The 16,185-nt window shown below is 39.1% G+C and overlaps 1 protein-coding gene across 5 annotated transcripts in view; it reads left to right on the plus strand.

The window, feature by feature from the left end:
* pard3aa (par-3 family cell polarity regulator alpha, a) overlaps window positions 1–16,185 on the plus strand; it is a 481,810-nt gene that overhangs the window by 316,551 nt on the left and 149,074 nt on the right. The gene's annotated exons all lie outside the window — the stretch shown is intronic.

Consider the following 16,185-nt stretch of genomic DNA (forward strand, 5'->3'; position numbering starts at 1 on the left):
GATAGGCTGTCGATTTATTAAATGATAAGCCGTTTCCTCTAAAAAGCTGTTTATTCAGCGTAGTGAAGCCTCTTCTCTATTGACATCCATTAAAAAAAATGGCCTTTGGTCTCCTTTCCCACTTACTGGCAGTTAGCGTTAGCTTTAGCCGTTACACTTTTTTGGCTAATGGTTGAAGGCTTGCCTTCTAGTGGCTTTGGTCAAACTCTGTTAGAAGTAGATAAAGTAGTATTTCAGTAGATACTTAATAGCACATAATTTTTATTTAATTCTTTTAATTTCTTTCTATTTATAATAGACAATTTTACCCAATATTTAGGCTACTTGTTTTTGTTTTGACATTAGCTTACATGCTAATGTCAAAATCTATTACAATCAATTGAGAAACATGTACTGTACACCATTGTTTCAGTAGAAACTGAATAGTGTAGCAAAAAGAAATAATAATAGTAATAATAATACTTAGACAGATTTACCTAATATTTATTCAGTTTTAACGAAGCCCTGCTAAAAAAAAACAATAGAAGCCCAATATAAACCATCACAGAAATTCTAATGGTTTCCATTAAAATACCATTATAAACCATTAGCTTTTTCCAGTAAAACCAAAACCTTTTTGTAGTGTGTTTTGGGCATTTTTCCAATAGGATTTAACATCCCACCGATAGAATCCATCACATACCAGTAGACACATTATAGTTCCCTTTCAGTCGGTCACTTCGAGTCACGTCGGATAACCGACGAATTGGGATCTCGCCAGAGAGAACAATCCACTTCGAGTGTAACTAAACGAGCCAATGGACATTGGCATGCGATCATTGCATCCAGCTGCCGCTGATCACAGCGTGAGTATAAGAGGCAGCGGGTGCACCGCATTAATTCATCCTTTCGCTTCGGAGCCGAGTGGCGGTGAATCACTGCTGCTCTCCTTTCCTGCGAGTGAGAAGAGCGAGCGAGTGCAGGCGTTACAGCGCAGCAGCGGTGGTCGCGGTCTCACGGGAGAAAGAGGAGACGATTCCCATGAAGACAGTCACACTAGGAGTGTGTGGTGGCCAGCTCCCCTGCGTGCTTCAGCACTTAATAAAGAGCAAATTTCTCTAAAAGAGCAACATGGGTGATCGCGTCTTTTTAAAGATGTCTTATCACGCGTGCGTTTCTGGATGTGGTTGTTTCCTGATGCCTCATGACGGTCACGATCGCTGCCTCACGTGTCTGGGCATTCAGCACGCTGAGGAAGCTTTCGTGGATGGTTCATGTTCTTCTTGTGGGGACATGACCATCTCGGAGTTGCATAATAGACTCCGCTATGTCAAACATGGCGGAGTCCCTCTGCCTCTGCCGCGATACAGCGTTCGTTCCCGGGGCGGCGCTGTATCCAGTGGAGTCAGAGGTGATCTGAGGGTGACAGTGAGGGCTTCCCCAAGAGGAGTTACTCACCCCTCAAGCACTCCGCAGCCGGTGGAGCTGCCGAAGGAGCGCGCTGGGCCCTCTGCTGGACAGAGTGCACCACGCGTTTCCTTTGGTGCCCCCTCTGACGACCAGATGTCGATCGCTGCATCGGAGGGCGAGTCCTCTCTCTCCGGGGATGACGACCCGGCTGCGTTGCCCCCTTCGGGTGTGGTAGCGTTGTCTGAGCCAGACCCAGAGATGACGGCTATGCTTTCCTGGGCCGCCGAGAATGTCGGGCTCGTGTGGAATCCCCCGATCCTTCGAGGCTGGACGAGTGGTTTCTCGGCTGGGGTCGCGCTGGTTCTCAGCACCCCCCTCCGGTGCCATTCTTCCTGGAGGTGCATGAGGAGCTCACAAGATCGTGGAAGGCACCTTTCACTGCCCGAAACAAATCTTGTGGGTCCTCCCCCCTCACTACCCTCGATGGTGGAGCCGCTTTGGAGTACGCGGGCATCCCCTCTGTGGAGCGGTCTGTGGCCATGAAACTGTGTCCAACAGCCGCTACCACTCTGCGGGGTGACCCGTGTCTCCCCTTGCGGGAGTGTAAGTATTTGTCAGGTCTAACTGGCAGTGCTTATAGAGCCTGTGGGGAGGCGGCTTCTGCCCTCCACGCCATGGCGTTACTGCAGGTCCACCAGGCCAAAGCCCTGAAAGACCTGCACGAGGGTGGTCATGACCTAGCGGTTCTACATGAGCTGCGTGCTGCGACGGACCTCGCGCTTCGAGCGACGAAGGTGACGAATCGACCTGAAGGAAGCATACTTTCATGTCTCGATTCTCCTGCGACACAGGCCATTCCTGCGATTCGCGTTTGAGGGTCGGGCATATCAGTACAAGGTCCTGCCCTTCGGTCTGTCCCTTTCGCCTCGCGTCTTCACCAAAGTCACAGAGGCGGCCCTTGTTCCCCTGAGTGAACGGGGTGTGTGCATCCTCAACTACCTCGACGACAGGCTCATACTTGCACAGTCTCAAGAGCAGTTGTGCGCACACAGGGACCTGGTGCTCAGGCACCTCAGCCAGTTGGGTCTTCGGGTCAACTGGGAAAAGAGCAAACTCGTGCCAACACAGAGGATCTCTTTTCTCGGCATGGAGTTGGATTCGGTCAGCCAGACAGCACGCCTCACCCAGGAACGTGCTCAGTCAGTGCTGAACTGCCTCAAGACTTTATCAGGCAGGACGGCGGTCCCACTGAAACTCTTTCAGAGGCTCCTGGAGCATATGGCTGCAGCTGCGGCGATAGTTCCGCTCGGTCTGCTCCATATGACACTGTGCAAGATCAGGGAGGACGAGGAGCAGGTCTTGTTAGTGGCTCCATATTGGCCCAACAGGACCTGGTTCCCGGGAACTCATGCTCCTCGCTACAGCCCCTCCCTGGCCGATTCCTCTGAGGAAGGATCTATTCTCTCAGAGACGGGGCACACTCTGGCACCCACGTCCAGACTTGTGGAAACTCCATGTGTGGTCCCTGGACGGGACGCGGAGGTTCTCGGTGATCTGCCCCAGGAGGTAGCTCTCACTATCGCTTCAGCACGAGCACCGTCCACAAGACGGGCCTATGCGCTGAAGTGGAACCTGTTCGTGTGAATGGTGTTCCTCTCACCTTGAGGACGCCTGGAGATGTTCGATCAGAGCTGTGCTTTCATTTTTGCAACAAGGGTTGGAGCGTAGGCTGTCCCCCTCCACCCTTAAGGTTTATGTTGCTGCTATTTCCGCTCACCACGACCCTGTAGAGGGAAGGTTGGTGGGGAAGCACGATCTGGTTGTCAGGTTTCTTAGGGGGGCCAGGAGGTTAAACCCTCCTAGGCCTCCCTCCCTACCCTCTTGGGATTTGGCATTGGTGCTAAGAGCCCTACAAACTGCCCCCTTCGAGCCTTTGCAGTCAGTCGAGTTGAAGTTTCTCTCTATGAAAACCCTACTCCTGACTGCGTTGGCCTCGATCAAGAGGGTGGGGGACCTGCTGGCATTTTCGGTCGACGAATCGTGCCTTGAGTTTGGGCCGGCTGACTCCAGTGCAACACTGAGGCCCCGGCCCGGCTATGTGCCCAAGGTTCCTACCACTGGAGGAGGCAGACCCAGCCCTAGCTTTGCTCTGTCCTGTACATGCACTGTGACAGTACGTGGATAGAACTCAGAGCTTCAGGACCTCAGAACAGCTCTTTGTCTGTTACGGAGCACAGCGGAAGGGGAAGGCTGTCTCCAAGCAGAGGATGGCCCACTGGATAGTGGATGCCATCACCTTGGCCTATGAAGCACAAGGTGTGCCCTGCCCGCTCAGGTTGCGTGCTCACTCCACTAGGGGTGTCGCATCGTCCTGGGCGCTGGCTCGTGGTGCCTCGCTAGCAGACATCTGTAGAGCTGCGGGTTGGGCGACTCCTAACACGTTCGCTAGGTTTTATAACCTACGTGTCGAACCGGTTTCCTCCTGTGTTCTCACCTCAAACGGGTAGTGGCACTGAGAGGCCCGTTCTTACGCCTAATTCTCCAGAGAGTTCCTTAACCAGGCAAACCCTGTCGAGTCCTTCAGCACTCCGGCATCCGGACGTGGTGGAGCGTCCAACGCCAGGCCTTTCAGCCAATGAATTCTTGAAATCTGATGTGAGGCTAGTGCCCATATGAGAGACCCTGCCGGGATCCCATATGTGTATTCCACGGTATGCTTATTAGAGCCGTGTTTCCCCTGGCAGACCACGTTCTGACATCTCTAATGATGCAGCCTAAGCCATCTCAGAGACTTCCATGTGCAATAGGGCCCTACGGGGTTACTTCACATGTCTAAATGCCACTTAACCACTTAAGCATGAATTAATGCGGTGCACCCGCTGCCTCTTATACTCACGTTGTGATAAGCGGCAGCTGGATGCAATGATCGCATGCCAATGTCCATTGGCTCGTTTAGTTACACTCGAAGTGGATTGGTCTCTCTGGCGAAATCTCAATTCGTCGGTCATCCGACGTGACGTCTCCGTTCCCTTCTTCAGGGAACGAGGGTTACATACGTAACCGAGACGTTTCCATTAAAACCATTACATTTTCTATTGTGTTTTGGGCAGAGTTCTATTGTTTTTTTCAGCAGGGAGAAGCGTGCAAATGTCAAACTCTATAACAAACAACTGAGAAACATAGACTACCATTGTTTCATTATATACTTTATAATATAGAAAACATTGTTTTAAACATTAATCTAATGAAAATGGTAAATTTTACCCAGTATTTATTTGTTTTCAGCTTAGCAACATGCTAATGTCAAATCAGTTGAGAAATTGACTACCGTTGTTTCACTACATACTGTACTGAATAGTATAGATAGCATTGTTTTAAGAATTGATCTAATAATAAAAATTTTAAAAATCAGTTTTACAGAGTATGTATTTGTTTTTAGCTTAGCAACATGCTAACGTCAAACTCTATTAGAATCAGTTGTGATTTTGGAGATGAGATTCCATTATCAGTAAGATACTCCCTATGTAGGCAGTAGACAGCAAGGAGACTCGTTAGGTTTTGGAACAGAGCTGCAGTATTCTTAGAATAACAAATGAACGGCGCGAGACCACCGGTGGCGGTGGAAATGAGTCCAGCAACAAGTTTAATCTGCGCTTGAAACCCCCCACCCCCCCTCCCTATGACTTCATGACTCTCCTATCTGCTGTTAACTGTTAGTAATCAATCTAACTAAACGACTGTGTGCGTTGTGCTCGTTAAGGAAGTCATTTGAAGTAATTGCCATCAAATCAGAGAGGGTGTTGCTTTCTTTTTTTCCCATTGAAATGAAGTGCCATGGTGTTAAATAGACATTTTGGCAACAACTTTTTTTGGAAAGTGAAGCGTGCTGCCTGTTCTTGAGGGACTATGATGGAAGAAAACATTAATTATGCCGAGGGCTGCTGGAATGGGGAAAGAAACAGAGGTGTGTATGTATGTATGCATGCGTGTGTGTGTGTGAGGAGAGATTGCAGAAATTCTGTTTGCTTCAATGTCAGACGGGCCGCTTTGGCTTACTGCAATTAATCCATCAATGTCAGGTGTCTGGAGCGGAGAGTTCCAGTTACAGCGCAGGGAGCACATAGTCATGCTGGGAGATGTATGGAGAGGCATGTTATGTCGAAAATTCATTCTGTCAGAAAAGTCTAAGCTTTTCTGTGTTAAAGTCAACATGAAGTGCTGTTCACAACCCTTTTTATTTCCATTATTTGAGATATCCTTGAAAAAAAGAAAGTAAAGCAGGAATTAAATGGATTGAGGAGTTGCATGTTTGCAAGTTTAAATAGGAGTTGCATATTAGTCACATGGCTGGAAATCTTCTTTTACTCCAATACTTCTTATATTATCTACTTGCTTTCGATGTTTTTACAGTTCACAACCCACTTTTCTAGTAAAAGTGTGCTTAAGCATCTTCCATTGGGACAGTTTCAGTTTTACTTTCTTTAACCTGTGAGTCTTTTTAGCTGTCAGTCATAACTTATTAATAGTGTAAAATGATAGTGTGTTTGTTTTAGTATCACTGAGATGCTATTATAGTTTGTATTAATATTTTGCTAATACTTTACAATAAGGTTCCATTAGTTAATGCTGGTTAATGCATTAATTAATTTTAACTAACAATGAGCAGTGCATTTGTTACAGTATGTATTAATGTTTGTTAATAAAAATACAACTATTACTTAATTCATCTTAGCTCTAATAAATAATATTATCAGACACAACTTTTGATTTTAGTAATGTATTAGTAAATGTTGAAATTAACATTTGCTTAGATTAATAAATTATTCAGAAGGGTTCCCCATTGCTAGTTAATGTTAACAAACAGAATCTTTTTGTAAAGTGTTACCATTATTTAGATTTTTATTATTTATTTTGAATATATATATATTCATTATTATTATTATTATTTTTTTTTAAATTTCAGTTTTAGTTTTGGTTATTTTAGTACATCAGGTTAAACTAAGGTAAAATAAGAAATGTTGTCTTGGAAACTAGGTGAACTCAAACAATCGACCAATATAAATAGATGAGTGAATTAATAAATAATATTTATTCCAGTTAATGTTGTCGTTTTCACTCAAACTTGTGAAAGACAAGCGAGCTCAGTTGTCTTATTAATAAAGAAAGAAGATGATACTAAGTCTAAATATCATATTCAAAATATTATTATTCAAAATAATAACAAATTAATTAAATGAATTCATATTAAATTATATATATATATATATATATATATATATATATATATATATATATATATATATATATATATATATATATATTTAAATACATTATAATGTATATTTAAATACATTATAAAATGTATTATTTTATAATGTATTTAAATAAAAATATTAATAATAATAATTCCATGTATAATATGCGTCTGAAGAAACACATTAATGGTGTGGTGGTGATGTAGGGTGTACTTGAGTCTCAGTGATAGGGCCGTTGGTGTTCATAGACAAAATTATTATGAAACACCACTAGAAGGTGTTTTCTACCATGAAGGGCTTTAATGTAAGTCTGTGATTGAGCGGTTGATATTTTTCCGCTGGAAAACTACAGTGCTCACCTTTCCTTTTATTACCAGAGCTACAGCCTCAGCTCCAGCTTCTCATCACCTAATAAACCTCGAACATGGAGAGCGGCTAATATAAAGTCACCACATTCAAGACATCTTTGCTTACAACCTTCAAAGTGGCAGTGAGTGATGTCAGATTCTGACTGAGCAGAAATGTGGAAGTGACTCAGCAGATTCTGAGCATCACTGATATCATTACGCCAATGAGACAGATGAAAGTGTCTTGACTGATTGGCTCGCGGCTTTAGAGGTTAATTATGACAGATGTAGAGGAGCGAGGGACAACCTGGACATCCTCTGGTCCACTAATGATCCAGGACAGGCGGGAATGGAGGGTGATCTAACCCCGCGACTCCTTCAATCTTCCTGGACACAGCAGGACGAAACCTCCTTGGCCGCCGTGGGGCTATTTTTAACCTAATAACCCTTTTAAGTTGATGCATAAAATTACAGATTGCTGAATAAATTACATGCGATGGATGGCGCTTTCATATGCAAATGCTGGCCTGTGTTTTCTCGAGTATCACTCATGAAAATATCGCCGGCCATCTTAACAATAGCACGGTCACAGCATCGTTCATCGGTGAAACACTGCTTTCCTTTAGCGTTTAAAGTGCCCCTGTCATGGATTTTTGAAAATGAGCTTTCATGCAGTGTGTAACACAGCTCTAAGTGAATGAAAACATCCTGCAAAGTTTTAAATCTGAAAGTGAACCGTGTATAAAGTTAATTGTCTCTCAAAGAAAGAGTCGACTCTGAATCACTGAAACGAAGTGCTGTCAAACGATTAATCGCATCCAAAATAAAAGTTTTGTTTACATAATATATGTGTGTGTGCTGTGTATATTTATTATGTGTATATACAGGTGCTGGTCATATAATTAGAATATCATCAAAAAGTTGATTTATTTCACTAATTCCATTTAAAAAGTGAAACTTGTATATTATATTAATTCATTACACACAGACTGATATATTTCAAATGTTTATTTCTTTTAATTTTGATGATTAGAGGTTATAGCTCACGAAAGTCAAAAAATCAGTATCTCAAAATATTAGAATATTTACATTTGAGTTTGAATAAATGACCATCCCTACAGTATAAATTCTGGGTATCCCTTGTTCTTTGAAACCACAATAAATGGGGAAGACTGCTGACTTGACAATGCTCCAGAAGACGAATATTGACGCCCTCCACAAAGAGGGTAAGTCACAGAGGGTCATTACTGAAAGGTCTGGCTGTTTACAGAGTGCTGTATCAAAGCATATTAAATGCAAAGTTGACTGGAAGGAAGAATTTGGGTAGGAAAAGGTGCACAAGCAACAGGGATGACCGCAAGCTTGAGAATACAGTCAAGCAAAGCTGATTCAAACACTTGTGAGAGCTTCACAAGGAGTGAACTGAAGCTGGAGTCAGTGCATCAAGAGTCACCACGCTCAGACGTCTTCAGGAAAAGGGCTACCAAGCCACTTCTGAAGCAGAGACAATGTCAGAAGCGTCTTACCTGGGCTGTGGAGAAAAAGAACTGGACTGTTGCTCAGTGGTCCAAAGTCCTCTTTTCAGATGAAAGTAAATTTTGCATTTCATTTGGAAATCAAGGTCCTAGAGTCTGGAGGATGAGTGGAGAGGCACAGAATCCATGTTGCTTGAAGTCCAGTGTGAAGTTTCCACAGTCTGTGATGATGTGGGCTGCCATGTCATCTGCTGGTGTTGGTCCACTGTGTTTTCTGAAGTCCACAGTCAACGCAGCCATCTACCAGGAAATTTTAGAGCACTTCATGCTTCCTTCTGCTGACAAGCTTTATGGAGATGCTGATTTCATTTTCCAGCAGGACTTGGCACCTGCACACAGTGCCAAAGCAACCAGTATCTGGTTTAAGGACCACGGTATCCCTGTTCTTAATTGGCCAGCAAACTCGCCTGACCTTAACCAAGAGGAAGATGAGAGACACCAGACCCAACAATGCAGAAGAGCTGAAGGCCACTATCAGAGCAACCTGGGCTCTCATAACACCTGAGCAGTGCCACAGACTGATCGACTCCATGCCACGCCGCATTGCTGCAGTAATTCAGGCAAAAGGAGCCCCAACTAAGTATTGAGTGCTGTACATGCTCATACTTTTCATGTTCATACTTTTCAGTTGGCCAAGATTTCTAAAAATCCTTTCTTTGTATTGGTCTTAAGAAATATTCTAATTTTCTGAGATACTGAATTTGGGATTTTCCTTAGTTGTCAGTTATAATCATCAAAATTAAAAGAAATAAACATTTGAAGTATATCAGTCTGTGTGTATTGAATGAATATAATATACAAGTTTCACTTTTTAAATGGAATTAGTGAAATAAATCAACTTTTTGATGATATTCTAATTATATGACCAACACCTGTATAAATACAAACACATGCATGTATATATTTAAGACAAATGCATTGTTTATATATTAAATATATTTACATTTAATATAAAATGTAAGAATATAAATATATAAATGTATATGCATGTAAATATTTCCAAAAATATGCTGTATGTGAGTGTATGTGTATATATACACATGATAAATATACACAGCACACACACATATATTATGTAAACAAAAACTTTTATTTTGGATGTGATTAATCGTTTGGCAGCACCTATATATATATATATATATATATATATATATATATATATATATATATATATATATATATATATATATATACATATGGATATATGGATTTTTTGTACTGTCCATGATACTGAAACTCACTTACCATGGTATTTACATGGTACTCCATGGTACTTGCAAGAATACCAGTACCATGGTGCTTTATGAATGCTATATGAATATGAAAGTCATTCGGTACCATGCTATGTATTACCATCTAATACAATCACTGCATTTTTTCTCACCTAGATGAAAAATAGTAGGTAAAAAATGCAGTGAGATCATGCCAATAAAACTAGTGTCTGTGACATGTGATAAGAATCACAGCGGTTTGATCCGGTGAGGGTTGCACGTCAAAATCATTCTTGGTGAGAAAAAGAAACAAAACACAATTATGAGCTTTCCGTTCCTTGCCGCGTTTTGCTCAGAGGAGATTCAGTGCTGTGTGGTTTGATTGTTCCAGGACTGAGAGCGATGCAGATGTCATTTGTGTGGGTTTTATCTGCTGGATCCCGCGGTGTTTGCCGTGCATCAGTCCTGCTCTTCACTGTAGCAGATTTGTCTGTAAAGCTCTGAAAGCCTCGTGTTCACATGCTATGAGGAGCTTGCTGATTAAAGAGCTTCTCCAGCATATGGGACAAGATATTAGTTCACATGCGTGCCAGACGTATTGGATTATTTCCTTTTTCATTTCTGTTAATAACAAACAGAGACAGACGCAGATACAGCGTGCTTCATCAGAGGAGAGGTGAAGTGGGATGAGAAGGTCTGTATTAGTACACGGGTGGACATGAGAACTGGCTGTCTAAGGCCTTTATTAGTAAGGTTTGGTCTGAAATTCATATTTTGTCATTCTGCATGACTGACTGACTTCTGTGGAGCAGAAAAGGTGATTTTCAGGAAATTTCAGTCTGTTCCTCTCACAAAACTTGGATAGACTTGCTTCAGCAAAATCAGGAACACAGTGCAAAGTCCCATAGATCGTTGTATTGTGCTTTTTGTAATTTTTTTGAGCTTGCAGTCCTATTTATTTTCACTTAGTTATTTTTACATTAGTATCATACTTGTATTATACTTTTACTAATATTATTTTTATATTACGTTATTTTAACTTTTTATGGTACTTTTTTTGATACATTTTATGTCATTTTCTGAGCTTGTTACCCCTGTCCTAATTTATTTTAATTAATTATTTCAAAATAATATGATAATTGTATTATACTTATCTAATAATATTTTTCTTTTAGGTTATTTTAATTACTCTTATGGTACATTTATGGTGCTTTTTCATCATTTTTGAGCTTGACAGCCCCAGTCCTCATTCATTTTCACTTTATTGTTATGCTATTTTATATTTGTTATAATTTCACAAACATTAATTTTATATTAAGTTATTTTATGTGTTCTTATGGTACTTGCATGTATGTTTTTTCAAATATTTTTTGGAGCTTGACAGCCCTAGTCCTTCTTCAATTTATCTTAGTTAGTTATTTTATATTTTTTTACATTAAATTATTTTTAAATAATAATAAAAAAATAAAAAAATCTTAGTGTTTTGTTGTTGTTGTTGTTTTGGAGCTGGAAGCCCCAGTGCTCATACATTTTCATCACTGTTTATTTTTATATTATTATGATACTTGCATGGATACTTATATTACTCTTGTACTGATATTATTTTTTATATTAAGTTTTTTTTTTTTTGGGGACAGACCCCAAATTGATATCCTTTTTAGTTGTTTTTATATTACTATTATATGGTTTATATTACTATTATATGTTTTTTGGGTAACACTTTACAATAAGGTGTCATTTGTTAACATTAGTTAATGTATTAACGAATATGAACAAACAATGAACAATACATTTATTGCACTATTTATTAATCTTTGTTAAAGTTAGTTAATAAAAATAGAGTTGTTCTTTGTTCATTCATGTTAGTTCACAGTGCATTAACTAATGTTAACAAGCACAACTTTTGATTTTAATAATGCATTAGTAAATGCTGAAATTAACATTAAGTTTAATAAATGCTGTAGAATAATTGTTCATTCTTAGTTCATATTAACTAATGTAGTTAACGAATGTGAACTTATGAACCTTATTGCAAAGTGTTACCGTTTTTTTGTAACTACTTATTGTCACTCATTGTTATATACATATTTATTTATTTACTTACTTTGTTTTGAAGCTTAACAAATCCCAACCTTAATTATTGTCATTATTTTGACAAAATCACCTTTTGTGTTCCACAAACGAAACACTGTCACGTGGATTTGGAATGACAAATTATGGCAAAATTTTCAGTTTTGAATGAATTTAGCAATCTCACACTGACAGACACAGTTTCAGTTTGCTGAGTCTTAAGTGTCCCTGAAAAAATAATTCATGTTTTCACCAACCAAAGCACCTGTGTTTGCGGTGACTTTCTGTTCCTGTAAATGAAAGATTTCATGAATATCGAGAAAGTGAGTTTCTGGCCAGCTCAGTATGGTTCAGTTTTTTTGCTCTGGATGAGGTCAGTCACCGGTTTGGCACCGGTTAGGTTAATCAGTAGCTTCTGCAGCGCTGGTTTGTTTGGTTAAAGGATCAGGAGGGTTATAAAGGATCCCTGGCTTCAGAAGCTGCTAACAGCTGTGAACGAATGCTAACAGCGTCGGCTCTGGTTTGGTTTAGTTCCAACTGCTATCCTACACCTCAAATCACCTGGAATCATTTCTAAGCATTCAGTCCCCTTATACTGATGTTTAGAACGATGTTTAAAGCATTCGTCTTTCAAGGGAAGGTAATAGATTTCTAATTGTTTTCCTACGATGTTGGAGGTTTATTTTGCTTAGCTAATGGCTGTTTTGCTTCACGTCTCTCCTGCTGAGGATGGGCTGTGAGCTCCACGGCCGGCAGAAACGCTCCATTTAGCGTCTGAAAGCAGTCAGGAATCTCAGCACGCTGTAGATGGAGGGAAGATGTTTTTAGGAGAAGGACCAAACCATTGGGTCCAGCTCAACGCATCATCTGAGAGGAGGAACGGGAATGAGAGCGATTGAAAGACAGCTATGTTTACACAGAGTGCCACCATATGTGATGTTCACGTATAAAGAAAACCATTTTTTAAGGTCTACTGAAATGGCAAACGTCAATTCCAGGAAGTTCTCAAGATCCTAAATGTGCCTGAACCTGCGTCACTGTTTGCAGCTCTGTTTGCATCTGTAATCTCTAAATGAGTTAGTGGCTACTTTTGTGTACTTTAACCTATCAGTTTAATTTAATAAGTTTAAAGTAAAAAAAAAAAAAAAGTAAATAAATAAAATAAAAAAGATCCAGTGACTTGAATGCACATCTTCTATCATGAGCATATTTTTCTTTTCAGAGTTTCAGTTTATTGTTATATTTTCAGGGTGAGACAATTGTCCTAATATCATAAAAAAATAATAATAATAATAAAAAAACTTGACTATTTGGTTTTATTTTACCATATTATTTTATTATAAATAAAATGCATATATATAAATAAATAAAAATATATGTTTATATGAAAAATATGTTTTAAATATTTTGCCAGGTCCAAGTCATGCGGTATGACCAGCATGCAAAAAATTAGTTGTGCAAAATTTGAGTGATTCTCTAAAATTACCTTTTTTTTTTTATGACATGACAAGTTTAGTTTAGGTAAAATGACATGTGGTGAAATAAATAAATAAAAAATGACACACACATCAGTTATGTTGTACACACCATATATATTTAAAATATAAATTATAAGTTATTATTTACATTATATTTATTATATTGTATAAACAAATGTGTACACCCACATTTTCAAGGAAAAATAATAGTTTTTATGTTATGATTATACCACATAAAATTTTTAGAAGCATTAAATAAAAAAAAAAAAAATAAATATTGAAAATATAAAGGTTTTTCAAAACCATATGAAACCAACATTAATATAATTAAAAATAATAATAATAATAAAATAATAATAATAATTGTTTTGTTTTTTTGTGAGCACTCTTATACACTATATTGCCAAAAGTATTGGGTCACCCTCTTCAAATGAACAGGTTTGACTACTTTGGTAATTTCCATGAGTACAAATCTTAATGTTTAAGCATATAATGGTATTATAGGGAATTGCGTGCTTTTAATTTTAAAGCAACAGTTTGGACAGGACCCCTTTCTATTCTAACATGACAATGCCTCTGTGTATAAGGCAATGTTCAAAAAGAAATGATTGATTGAGTCAGTGTGGAAGAACTTGACCGGTCTGCAGAAAGCCAAGTCCTAATCCAAGCTGAACACCTCTGGTGTGACTTTAAATGCAGATTTTGAGCCAAAAACTCTTTACCAAACACCAATGACTTGTACATACACTATACACTATATGGACAAACGCATTGGGACACCCACTTCTTTAGAACAGAAAAAGGCACTTCCAAAAATGTGGCAACAAAGATGGAAACATAATTCATGTATTTAAAAATTGTATTTCCATCTCTGTTGCAACAGTTTTGGAAGTGTCTAAAATGACTGAACCCATATGTACAAGACATTGGTGTTTGGTAAAGAGTTTTTGGCTCAAGATCTGCATTTAAAGTCACAGCAGAGGTGTTCAGCTTGGATTAGGACTTGGCTTTCTGCAGACCGGTCAAGTTCTTCCACACTGACTCAATCAATCATTTCTTTTTGAACATTGCCTTATACACAGAGGCATTGTCATGTTAGAATAGAAAGGGGTCCTGTCCAAACTGTTGCTTTAAAATTAGAAGCACACAATTCCCTAGAATATCATTATATGCTTAAACATTAAGATTTGTACTCACGGAAATTACTAAAGTAGTCAAACCTGTTCATTAGAAGAGGGTGACCCAATACTTTTGGCAATATAGTGTATTTCATTGACCCATATTTTCAAACCAATCCTCACTGCTGACCCTGGGTTCGGGGTCGCTGTTCTTGAAGCCCTTAAACAGGCGTTCACTGACAGAATGAGCAGCCAGTGCCCGAGTCTCGCCTCACTAACCAAATCTAAACACAGAACAGCAGCCATTGGAAAAATAATTACAGCTGCCCAAGCGGGAGGCCCGTTAAACGCTAGAGTTTGAGGGCTGTATTTTCAGCATCACAGCCGACACATTTTCCATCAATATCTGACGTGAAGGTCTTCAAGCGAGAAACGACGCGTTTACGCTACACCAGCAAACAGAAACGGCAGCCTCGGCTACGCTCTCGAGAACTGTAGCACTGCTGTCGCTTAACGTTTGTTTATATATCATTTGCATGCTAATTGTGTTAGAGCATGCACGCGCCGACCCGTTGCGCTATACATTTCAATGAGATGCACACAGCTGGACTCACATTAATGCATCATCTAGAGTTCATCTGAGAGATTTTATGTGCTGTGTAGCGGTGTCATATATCACTGAAACTATTGTCCACGCCTGTGTGTAAAGCAGCAGTGCATGCTGGCATTTATCAAGGTTTATTGTTAGAGGTACACAGACTATTTTATCCAATCATGCAGGTGGCTTAGATAATTTTTAGTACTTGGCAACTGTTTCAGTCTGTTCCATATGGCTCGCACGGTTACACACACACACACACACACACATCATGAATTCACACGTACATGGGATCCAAAATTAGCTTTGTACTGCATGAGCCAGCTGAACATGAATTGAGAATGTTTACTGGCCATAAATATTTAATTGTTTAGTATTTTAGTAAATATTATACTGGCCATGAAAGTGTATTTTTTAAATTACATTTCAAAACTTTGGGGTCAGTAAGGTTCACTGATTTTATTTTATTTTGAATCAGAAAAAACTGTTTTCAACATTGATAATAATCAGAAATTTTCTTGAACAGCAAATCAGCATATTAGAATGATTTCTGAAGGATCGTGTGACACTGAAGACTGGAGCAATGATGCTGAAAATACAGCTTTGATCACAGGAATAAATTACATTTTAACATACGTATATTACAATAGAAAACAGTTCATTCAAATTGTAATAATATTTCACAATATTGGTGATTTTACCACATTTTTGATCAAATAAATTGGTGAGACTTCTTTCAAAAACATAAACAAAATATCTTAATTATTCCATACTTGTGATGTGTGTGTGATTTGTATTATATTATATTATATTTTATTTATTTTATTAAATATTTGACAGTTTGTCTTGTATTTTTCTCAGTCAGTGCAAGTGTTTGTGTAGCATCATAATAAGATGAGTATTGTATTGCATTACAAAATAGGTTAATTTGTTTAATGAGTAAATTAAGTTTAGTTACTTCTACACCAAATTTTCATTTTAAATTAAGAGATTAAAAAAAAAGGTATACTTAATAAATGTTTAAATAAATACACAGAAAAAAAAAAATTCCATTTCCATTTAAACCATGTTATGTTCCAAGGAAAGGAAACTTTTTTTTTTTTTCTTGCTCTCCTAAGCCACTTTTTACTCCCATTTAGTGTTCATTTTGTGCTGTACACACACACACACACACACACACACAC

This window comes from Onychostoma macrolepis, chromosome 24 (assembly GCF_012432095.1).
Source record: "Onychostoma macrolepis isolate SWU-2019 chromosome 24, ASM1243209v1, whole genome shotgun sequence".
In the NCBI taxonomy this organism is placed as follows: Eukaryota; Metazoa; Chordata; class Actinopteri; order Cypriniformes; family Cyprinidae; genus Onychostoma; species Onychostoma macrolepis.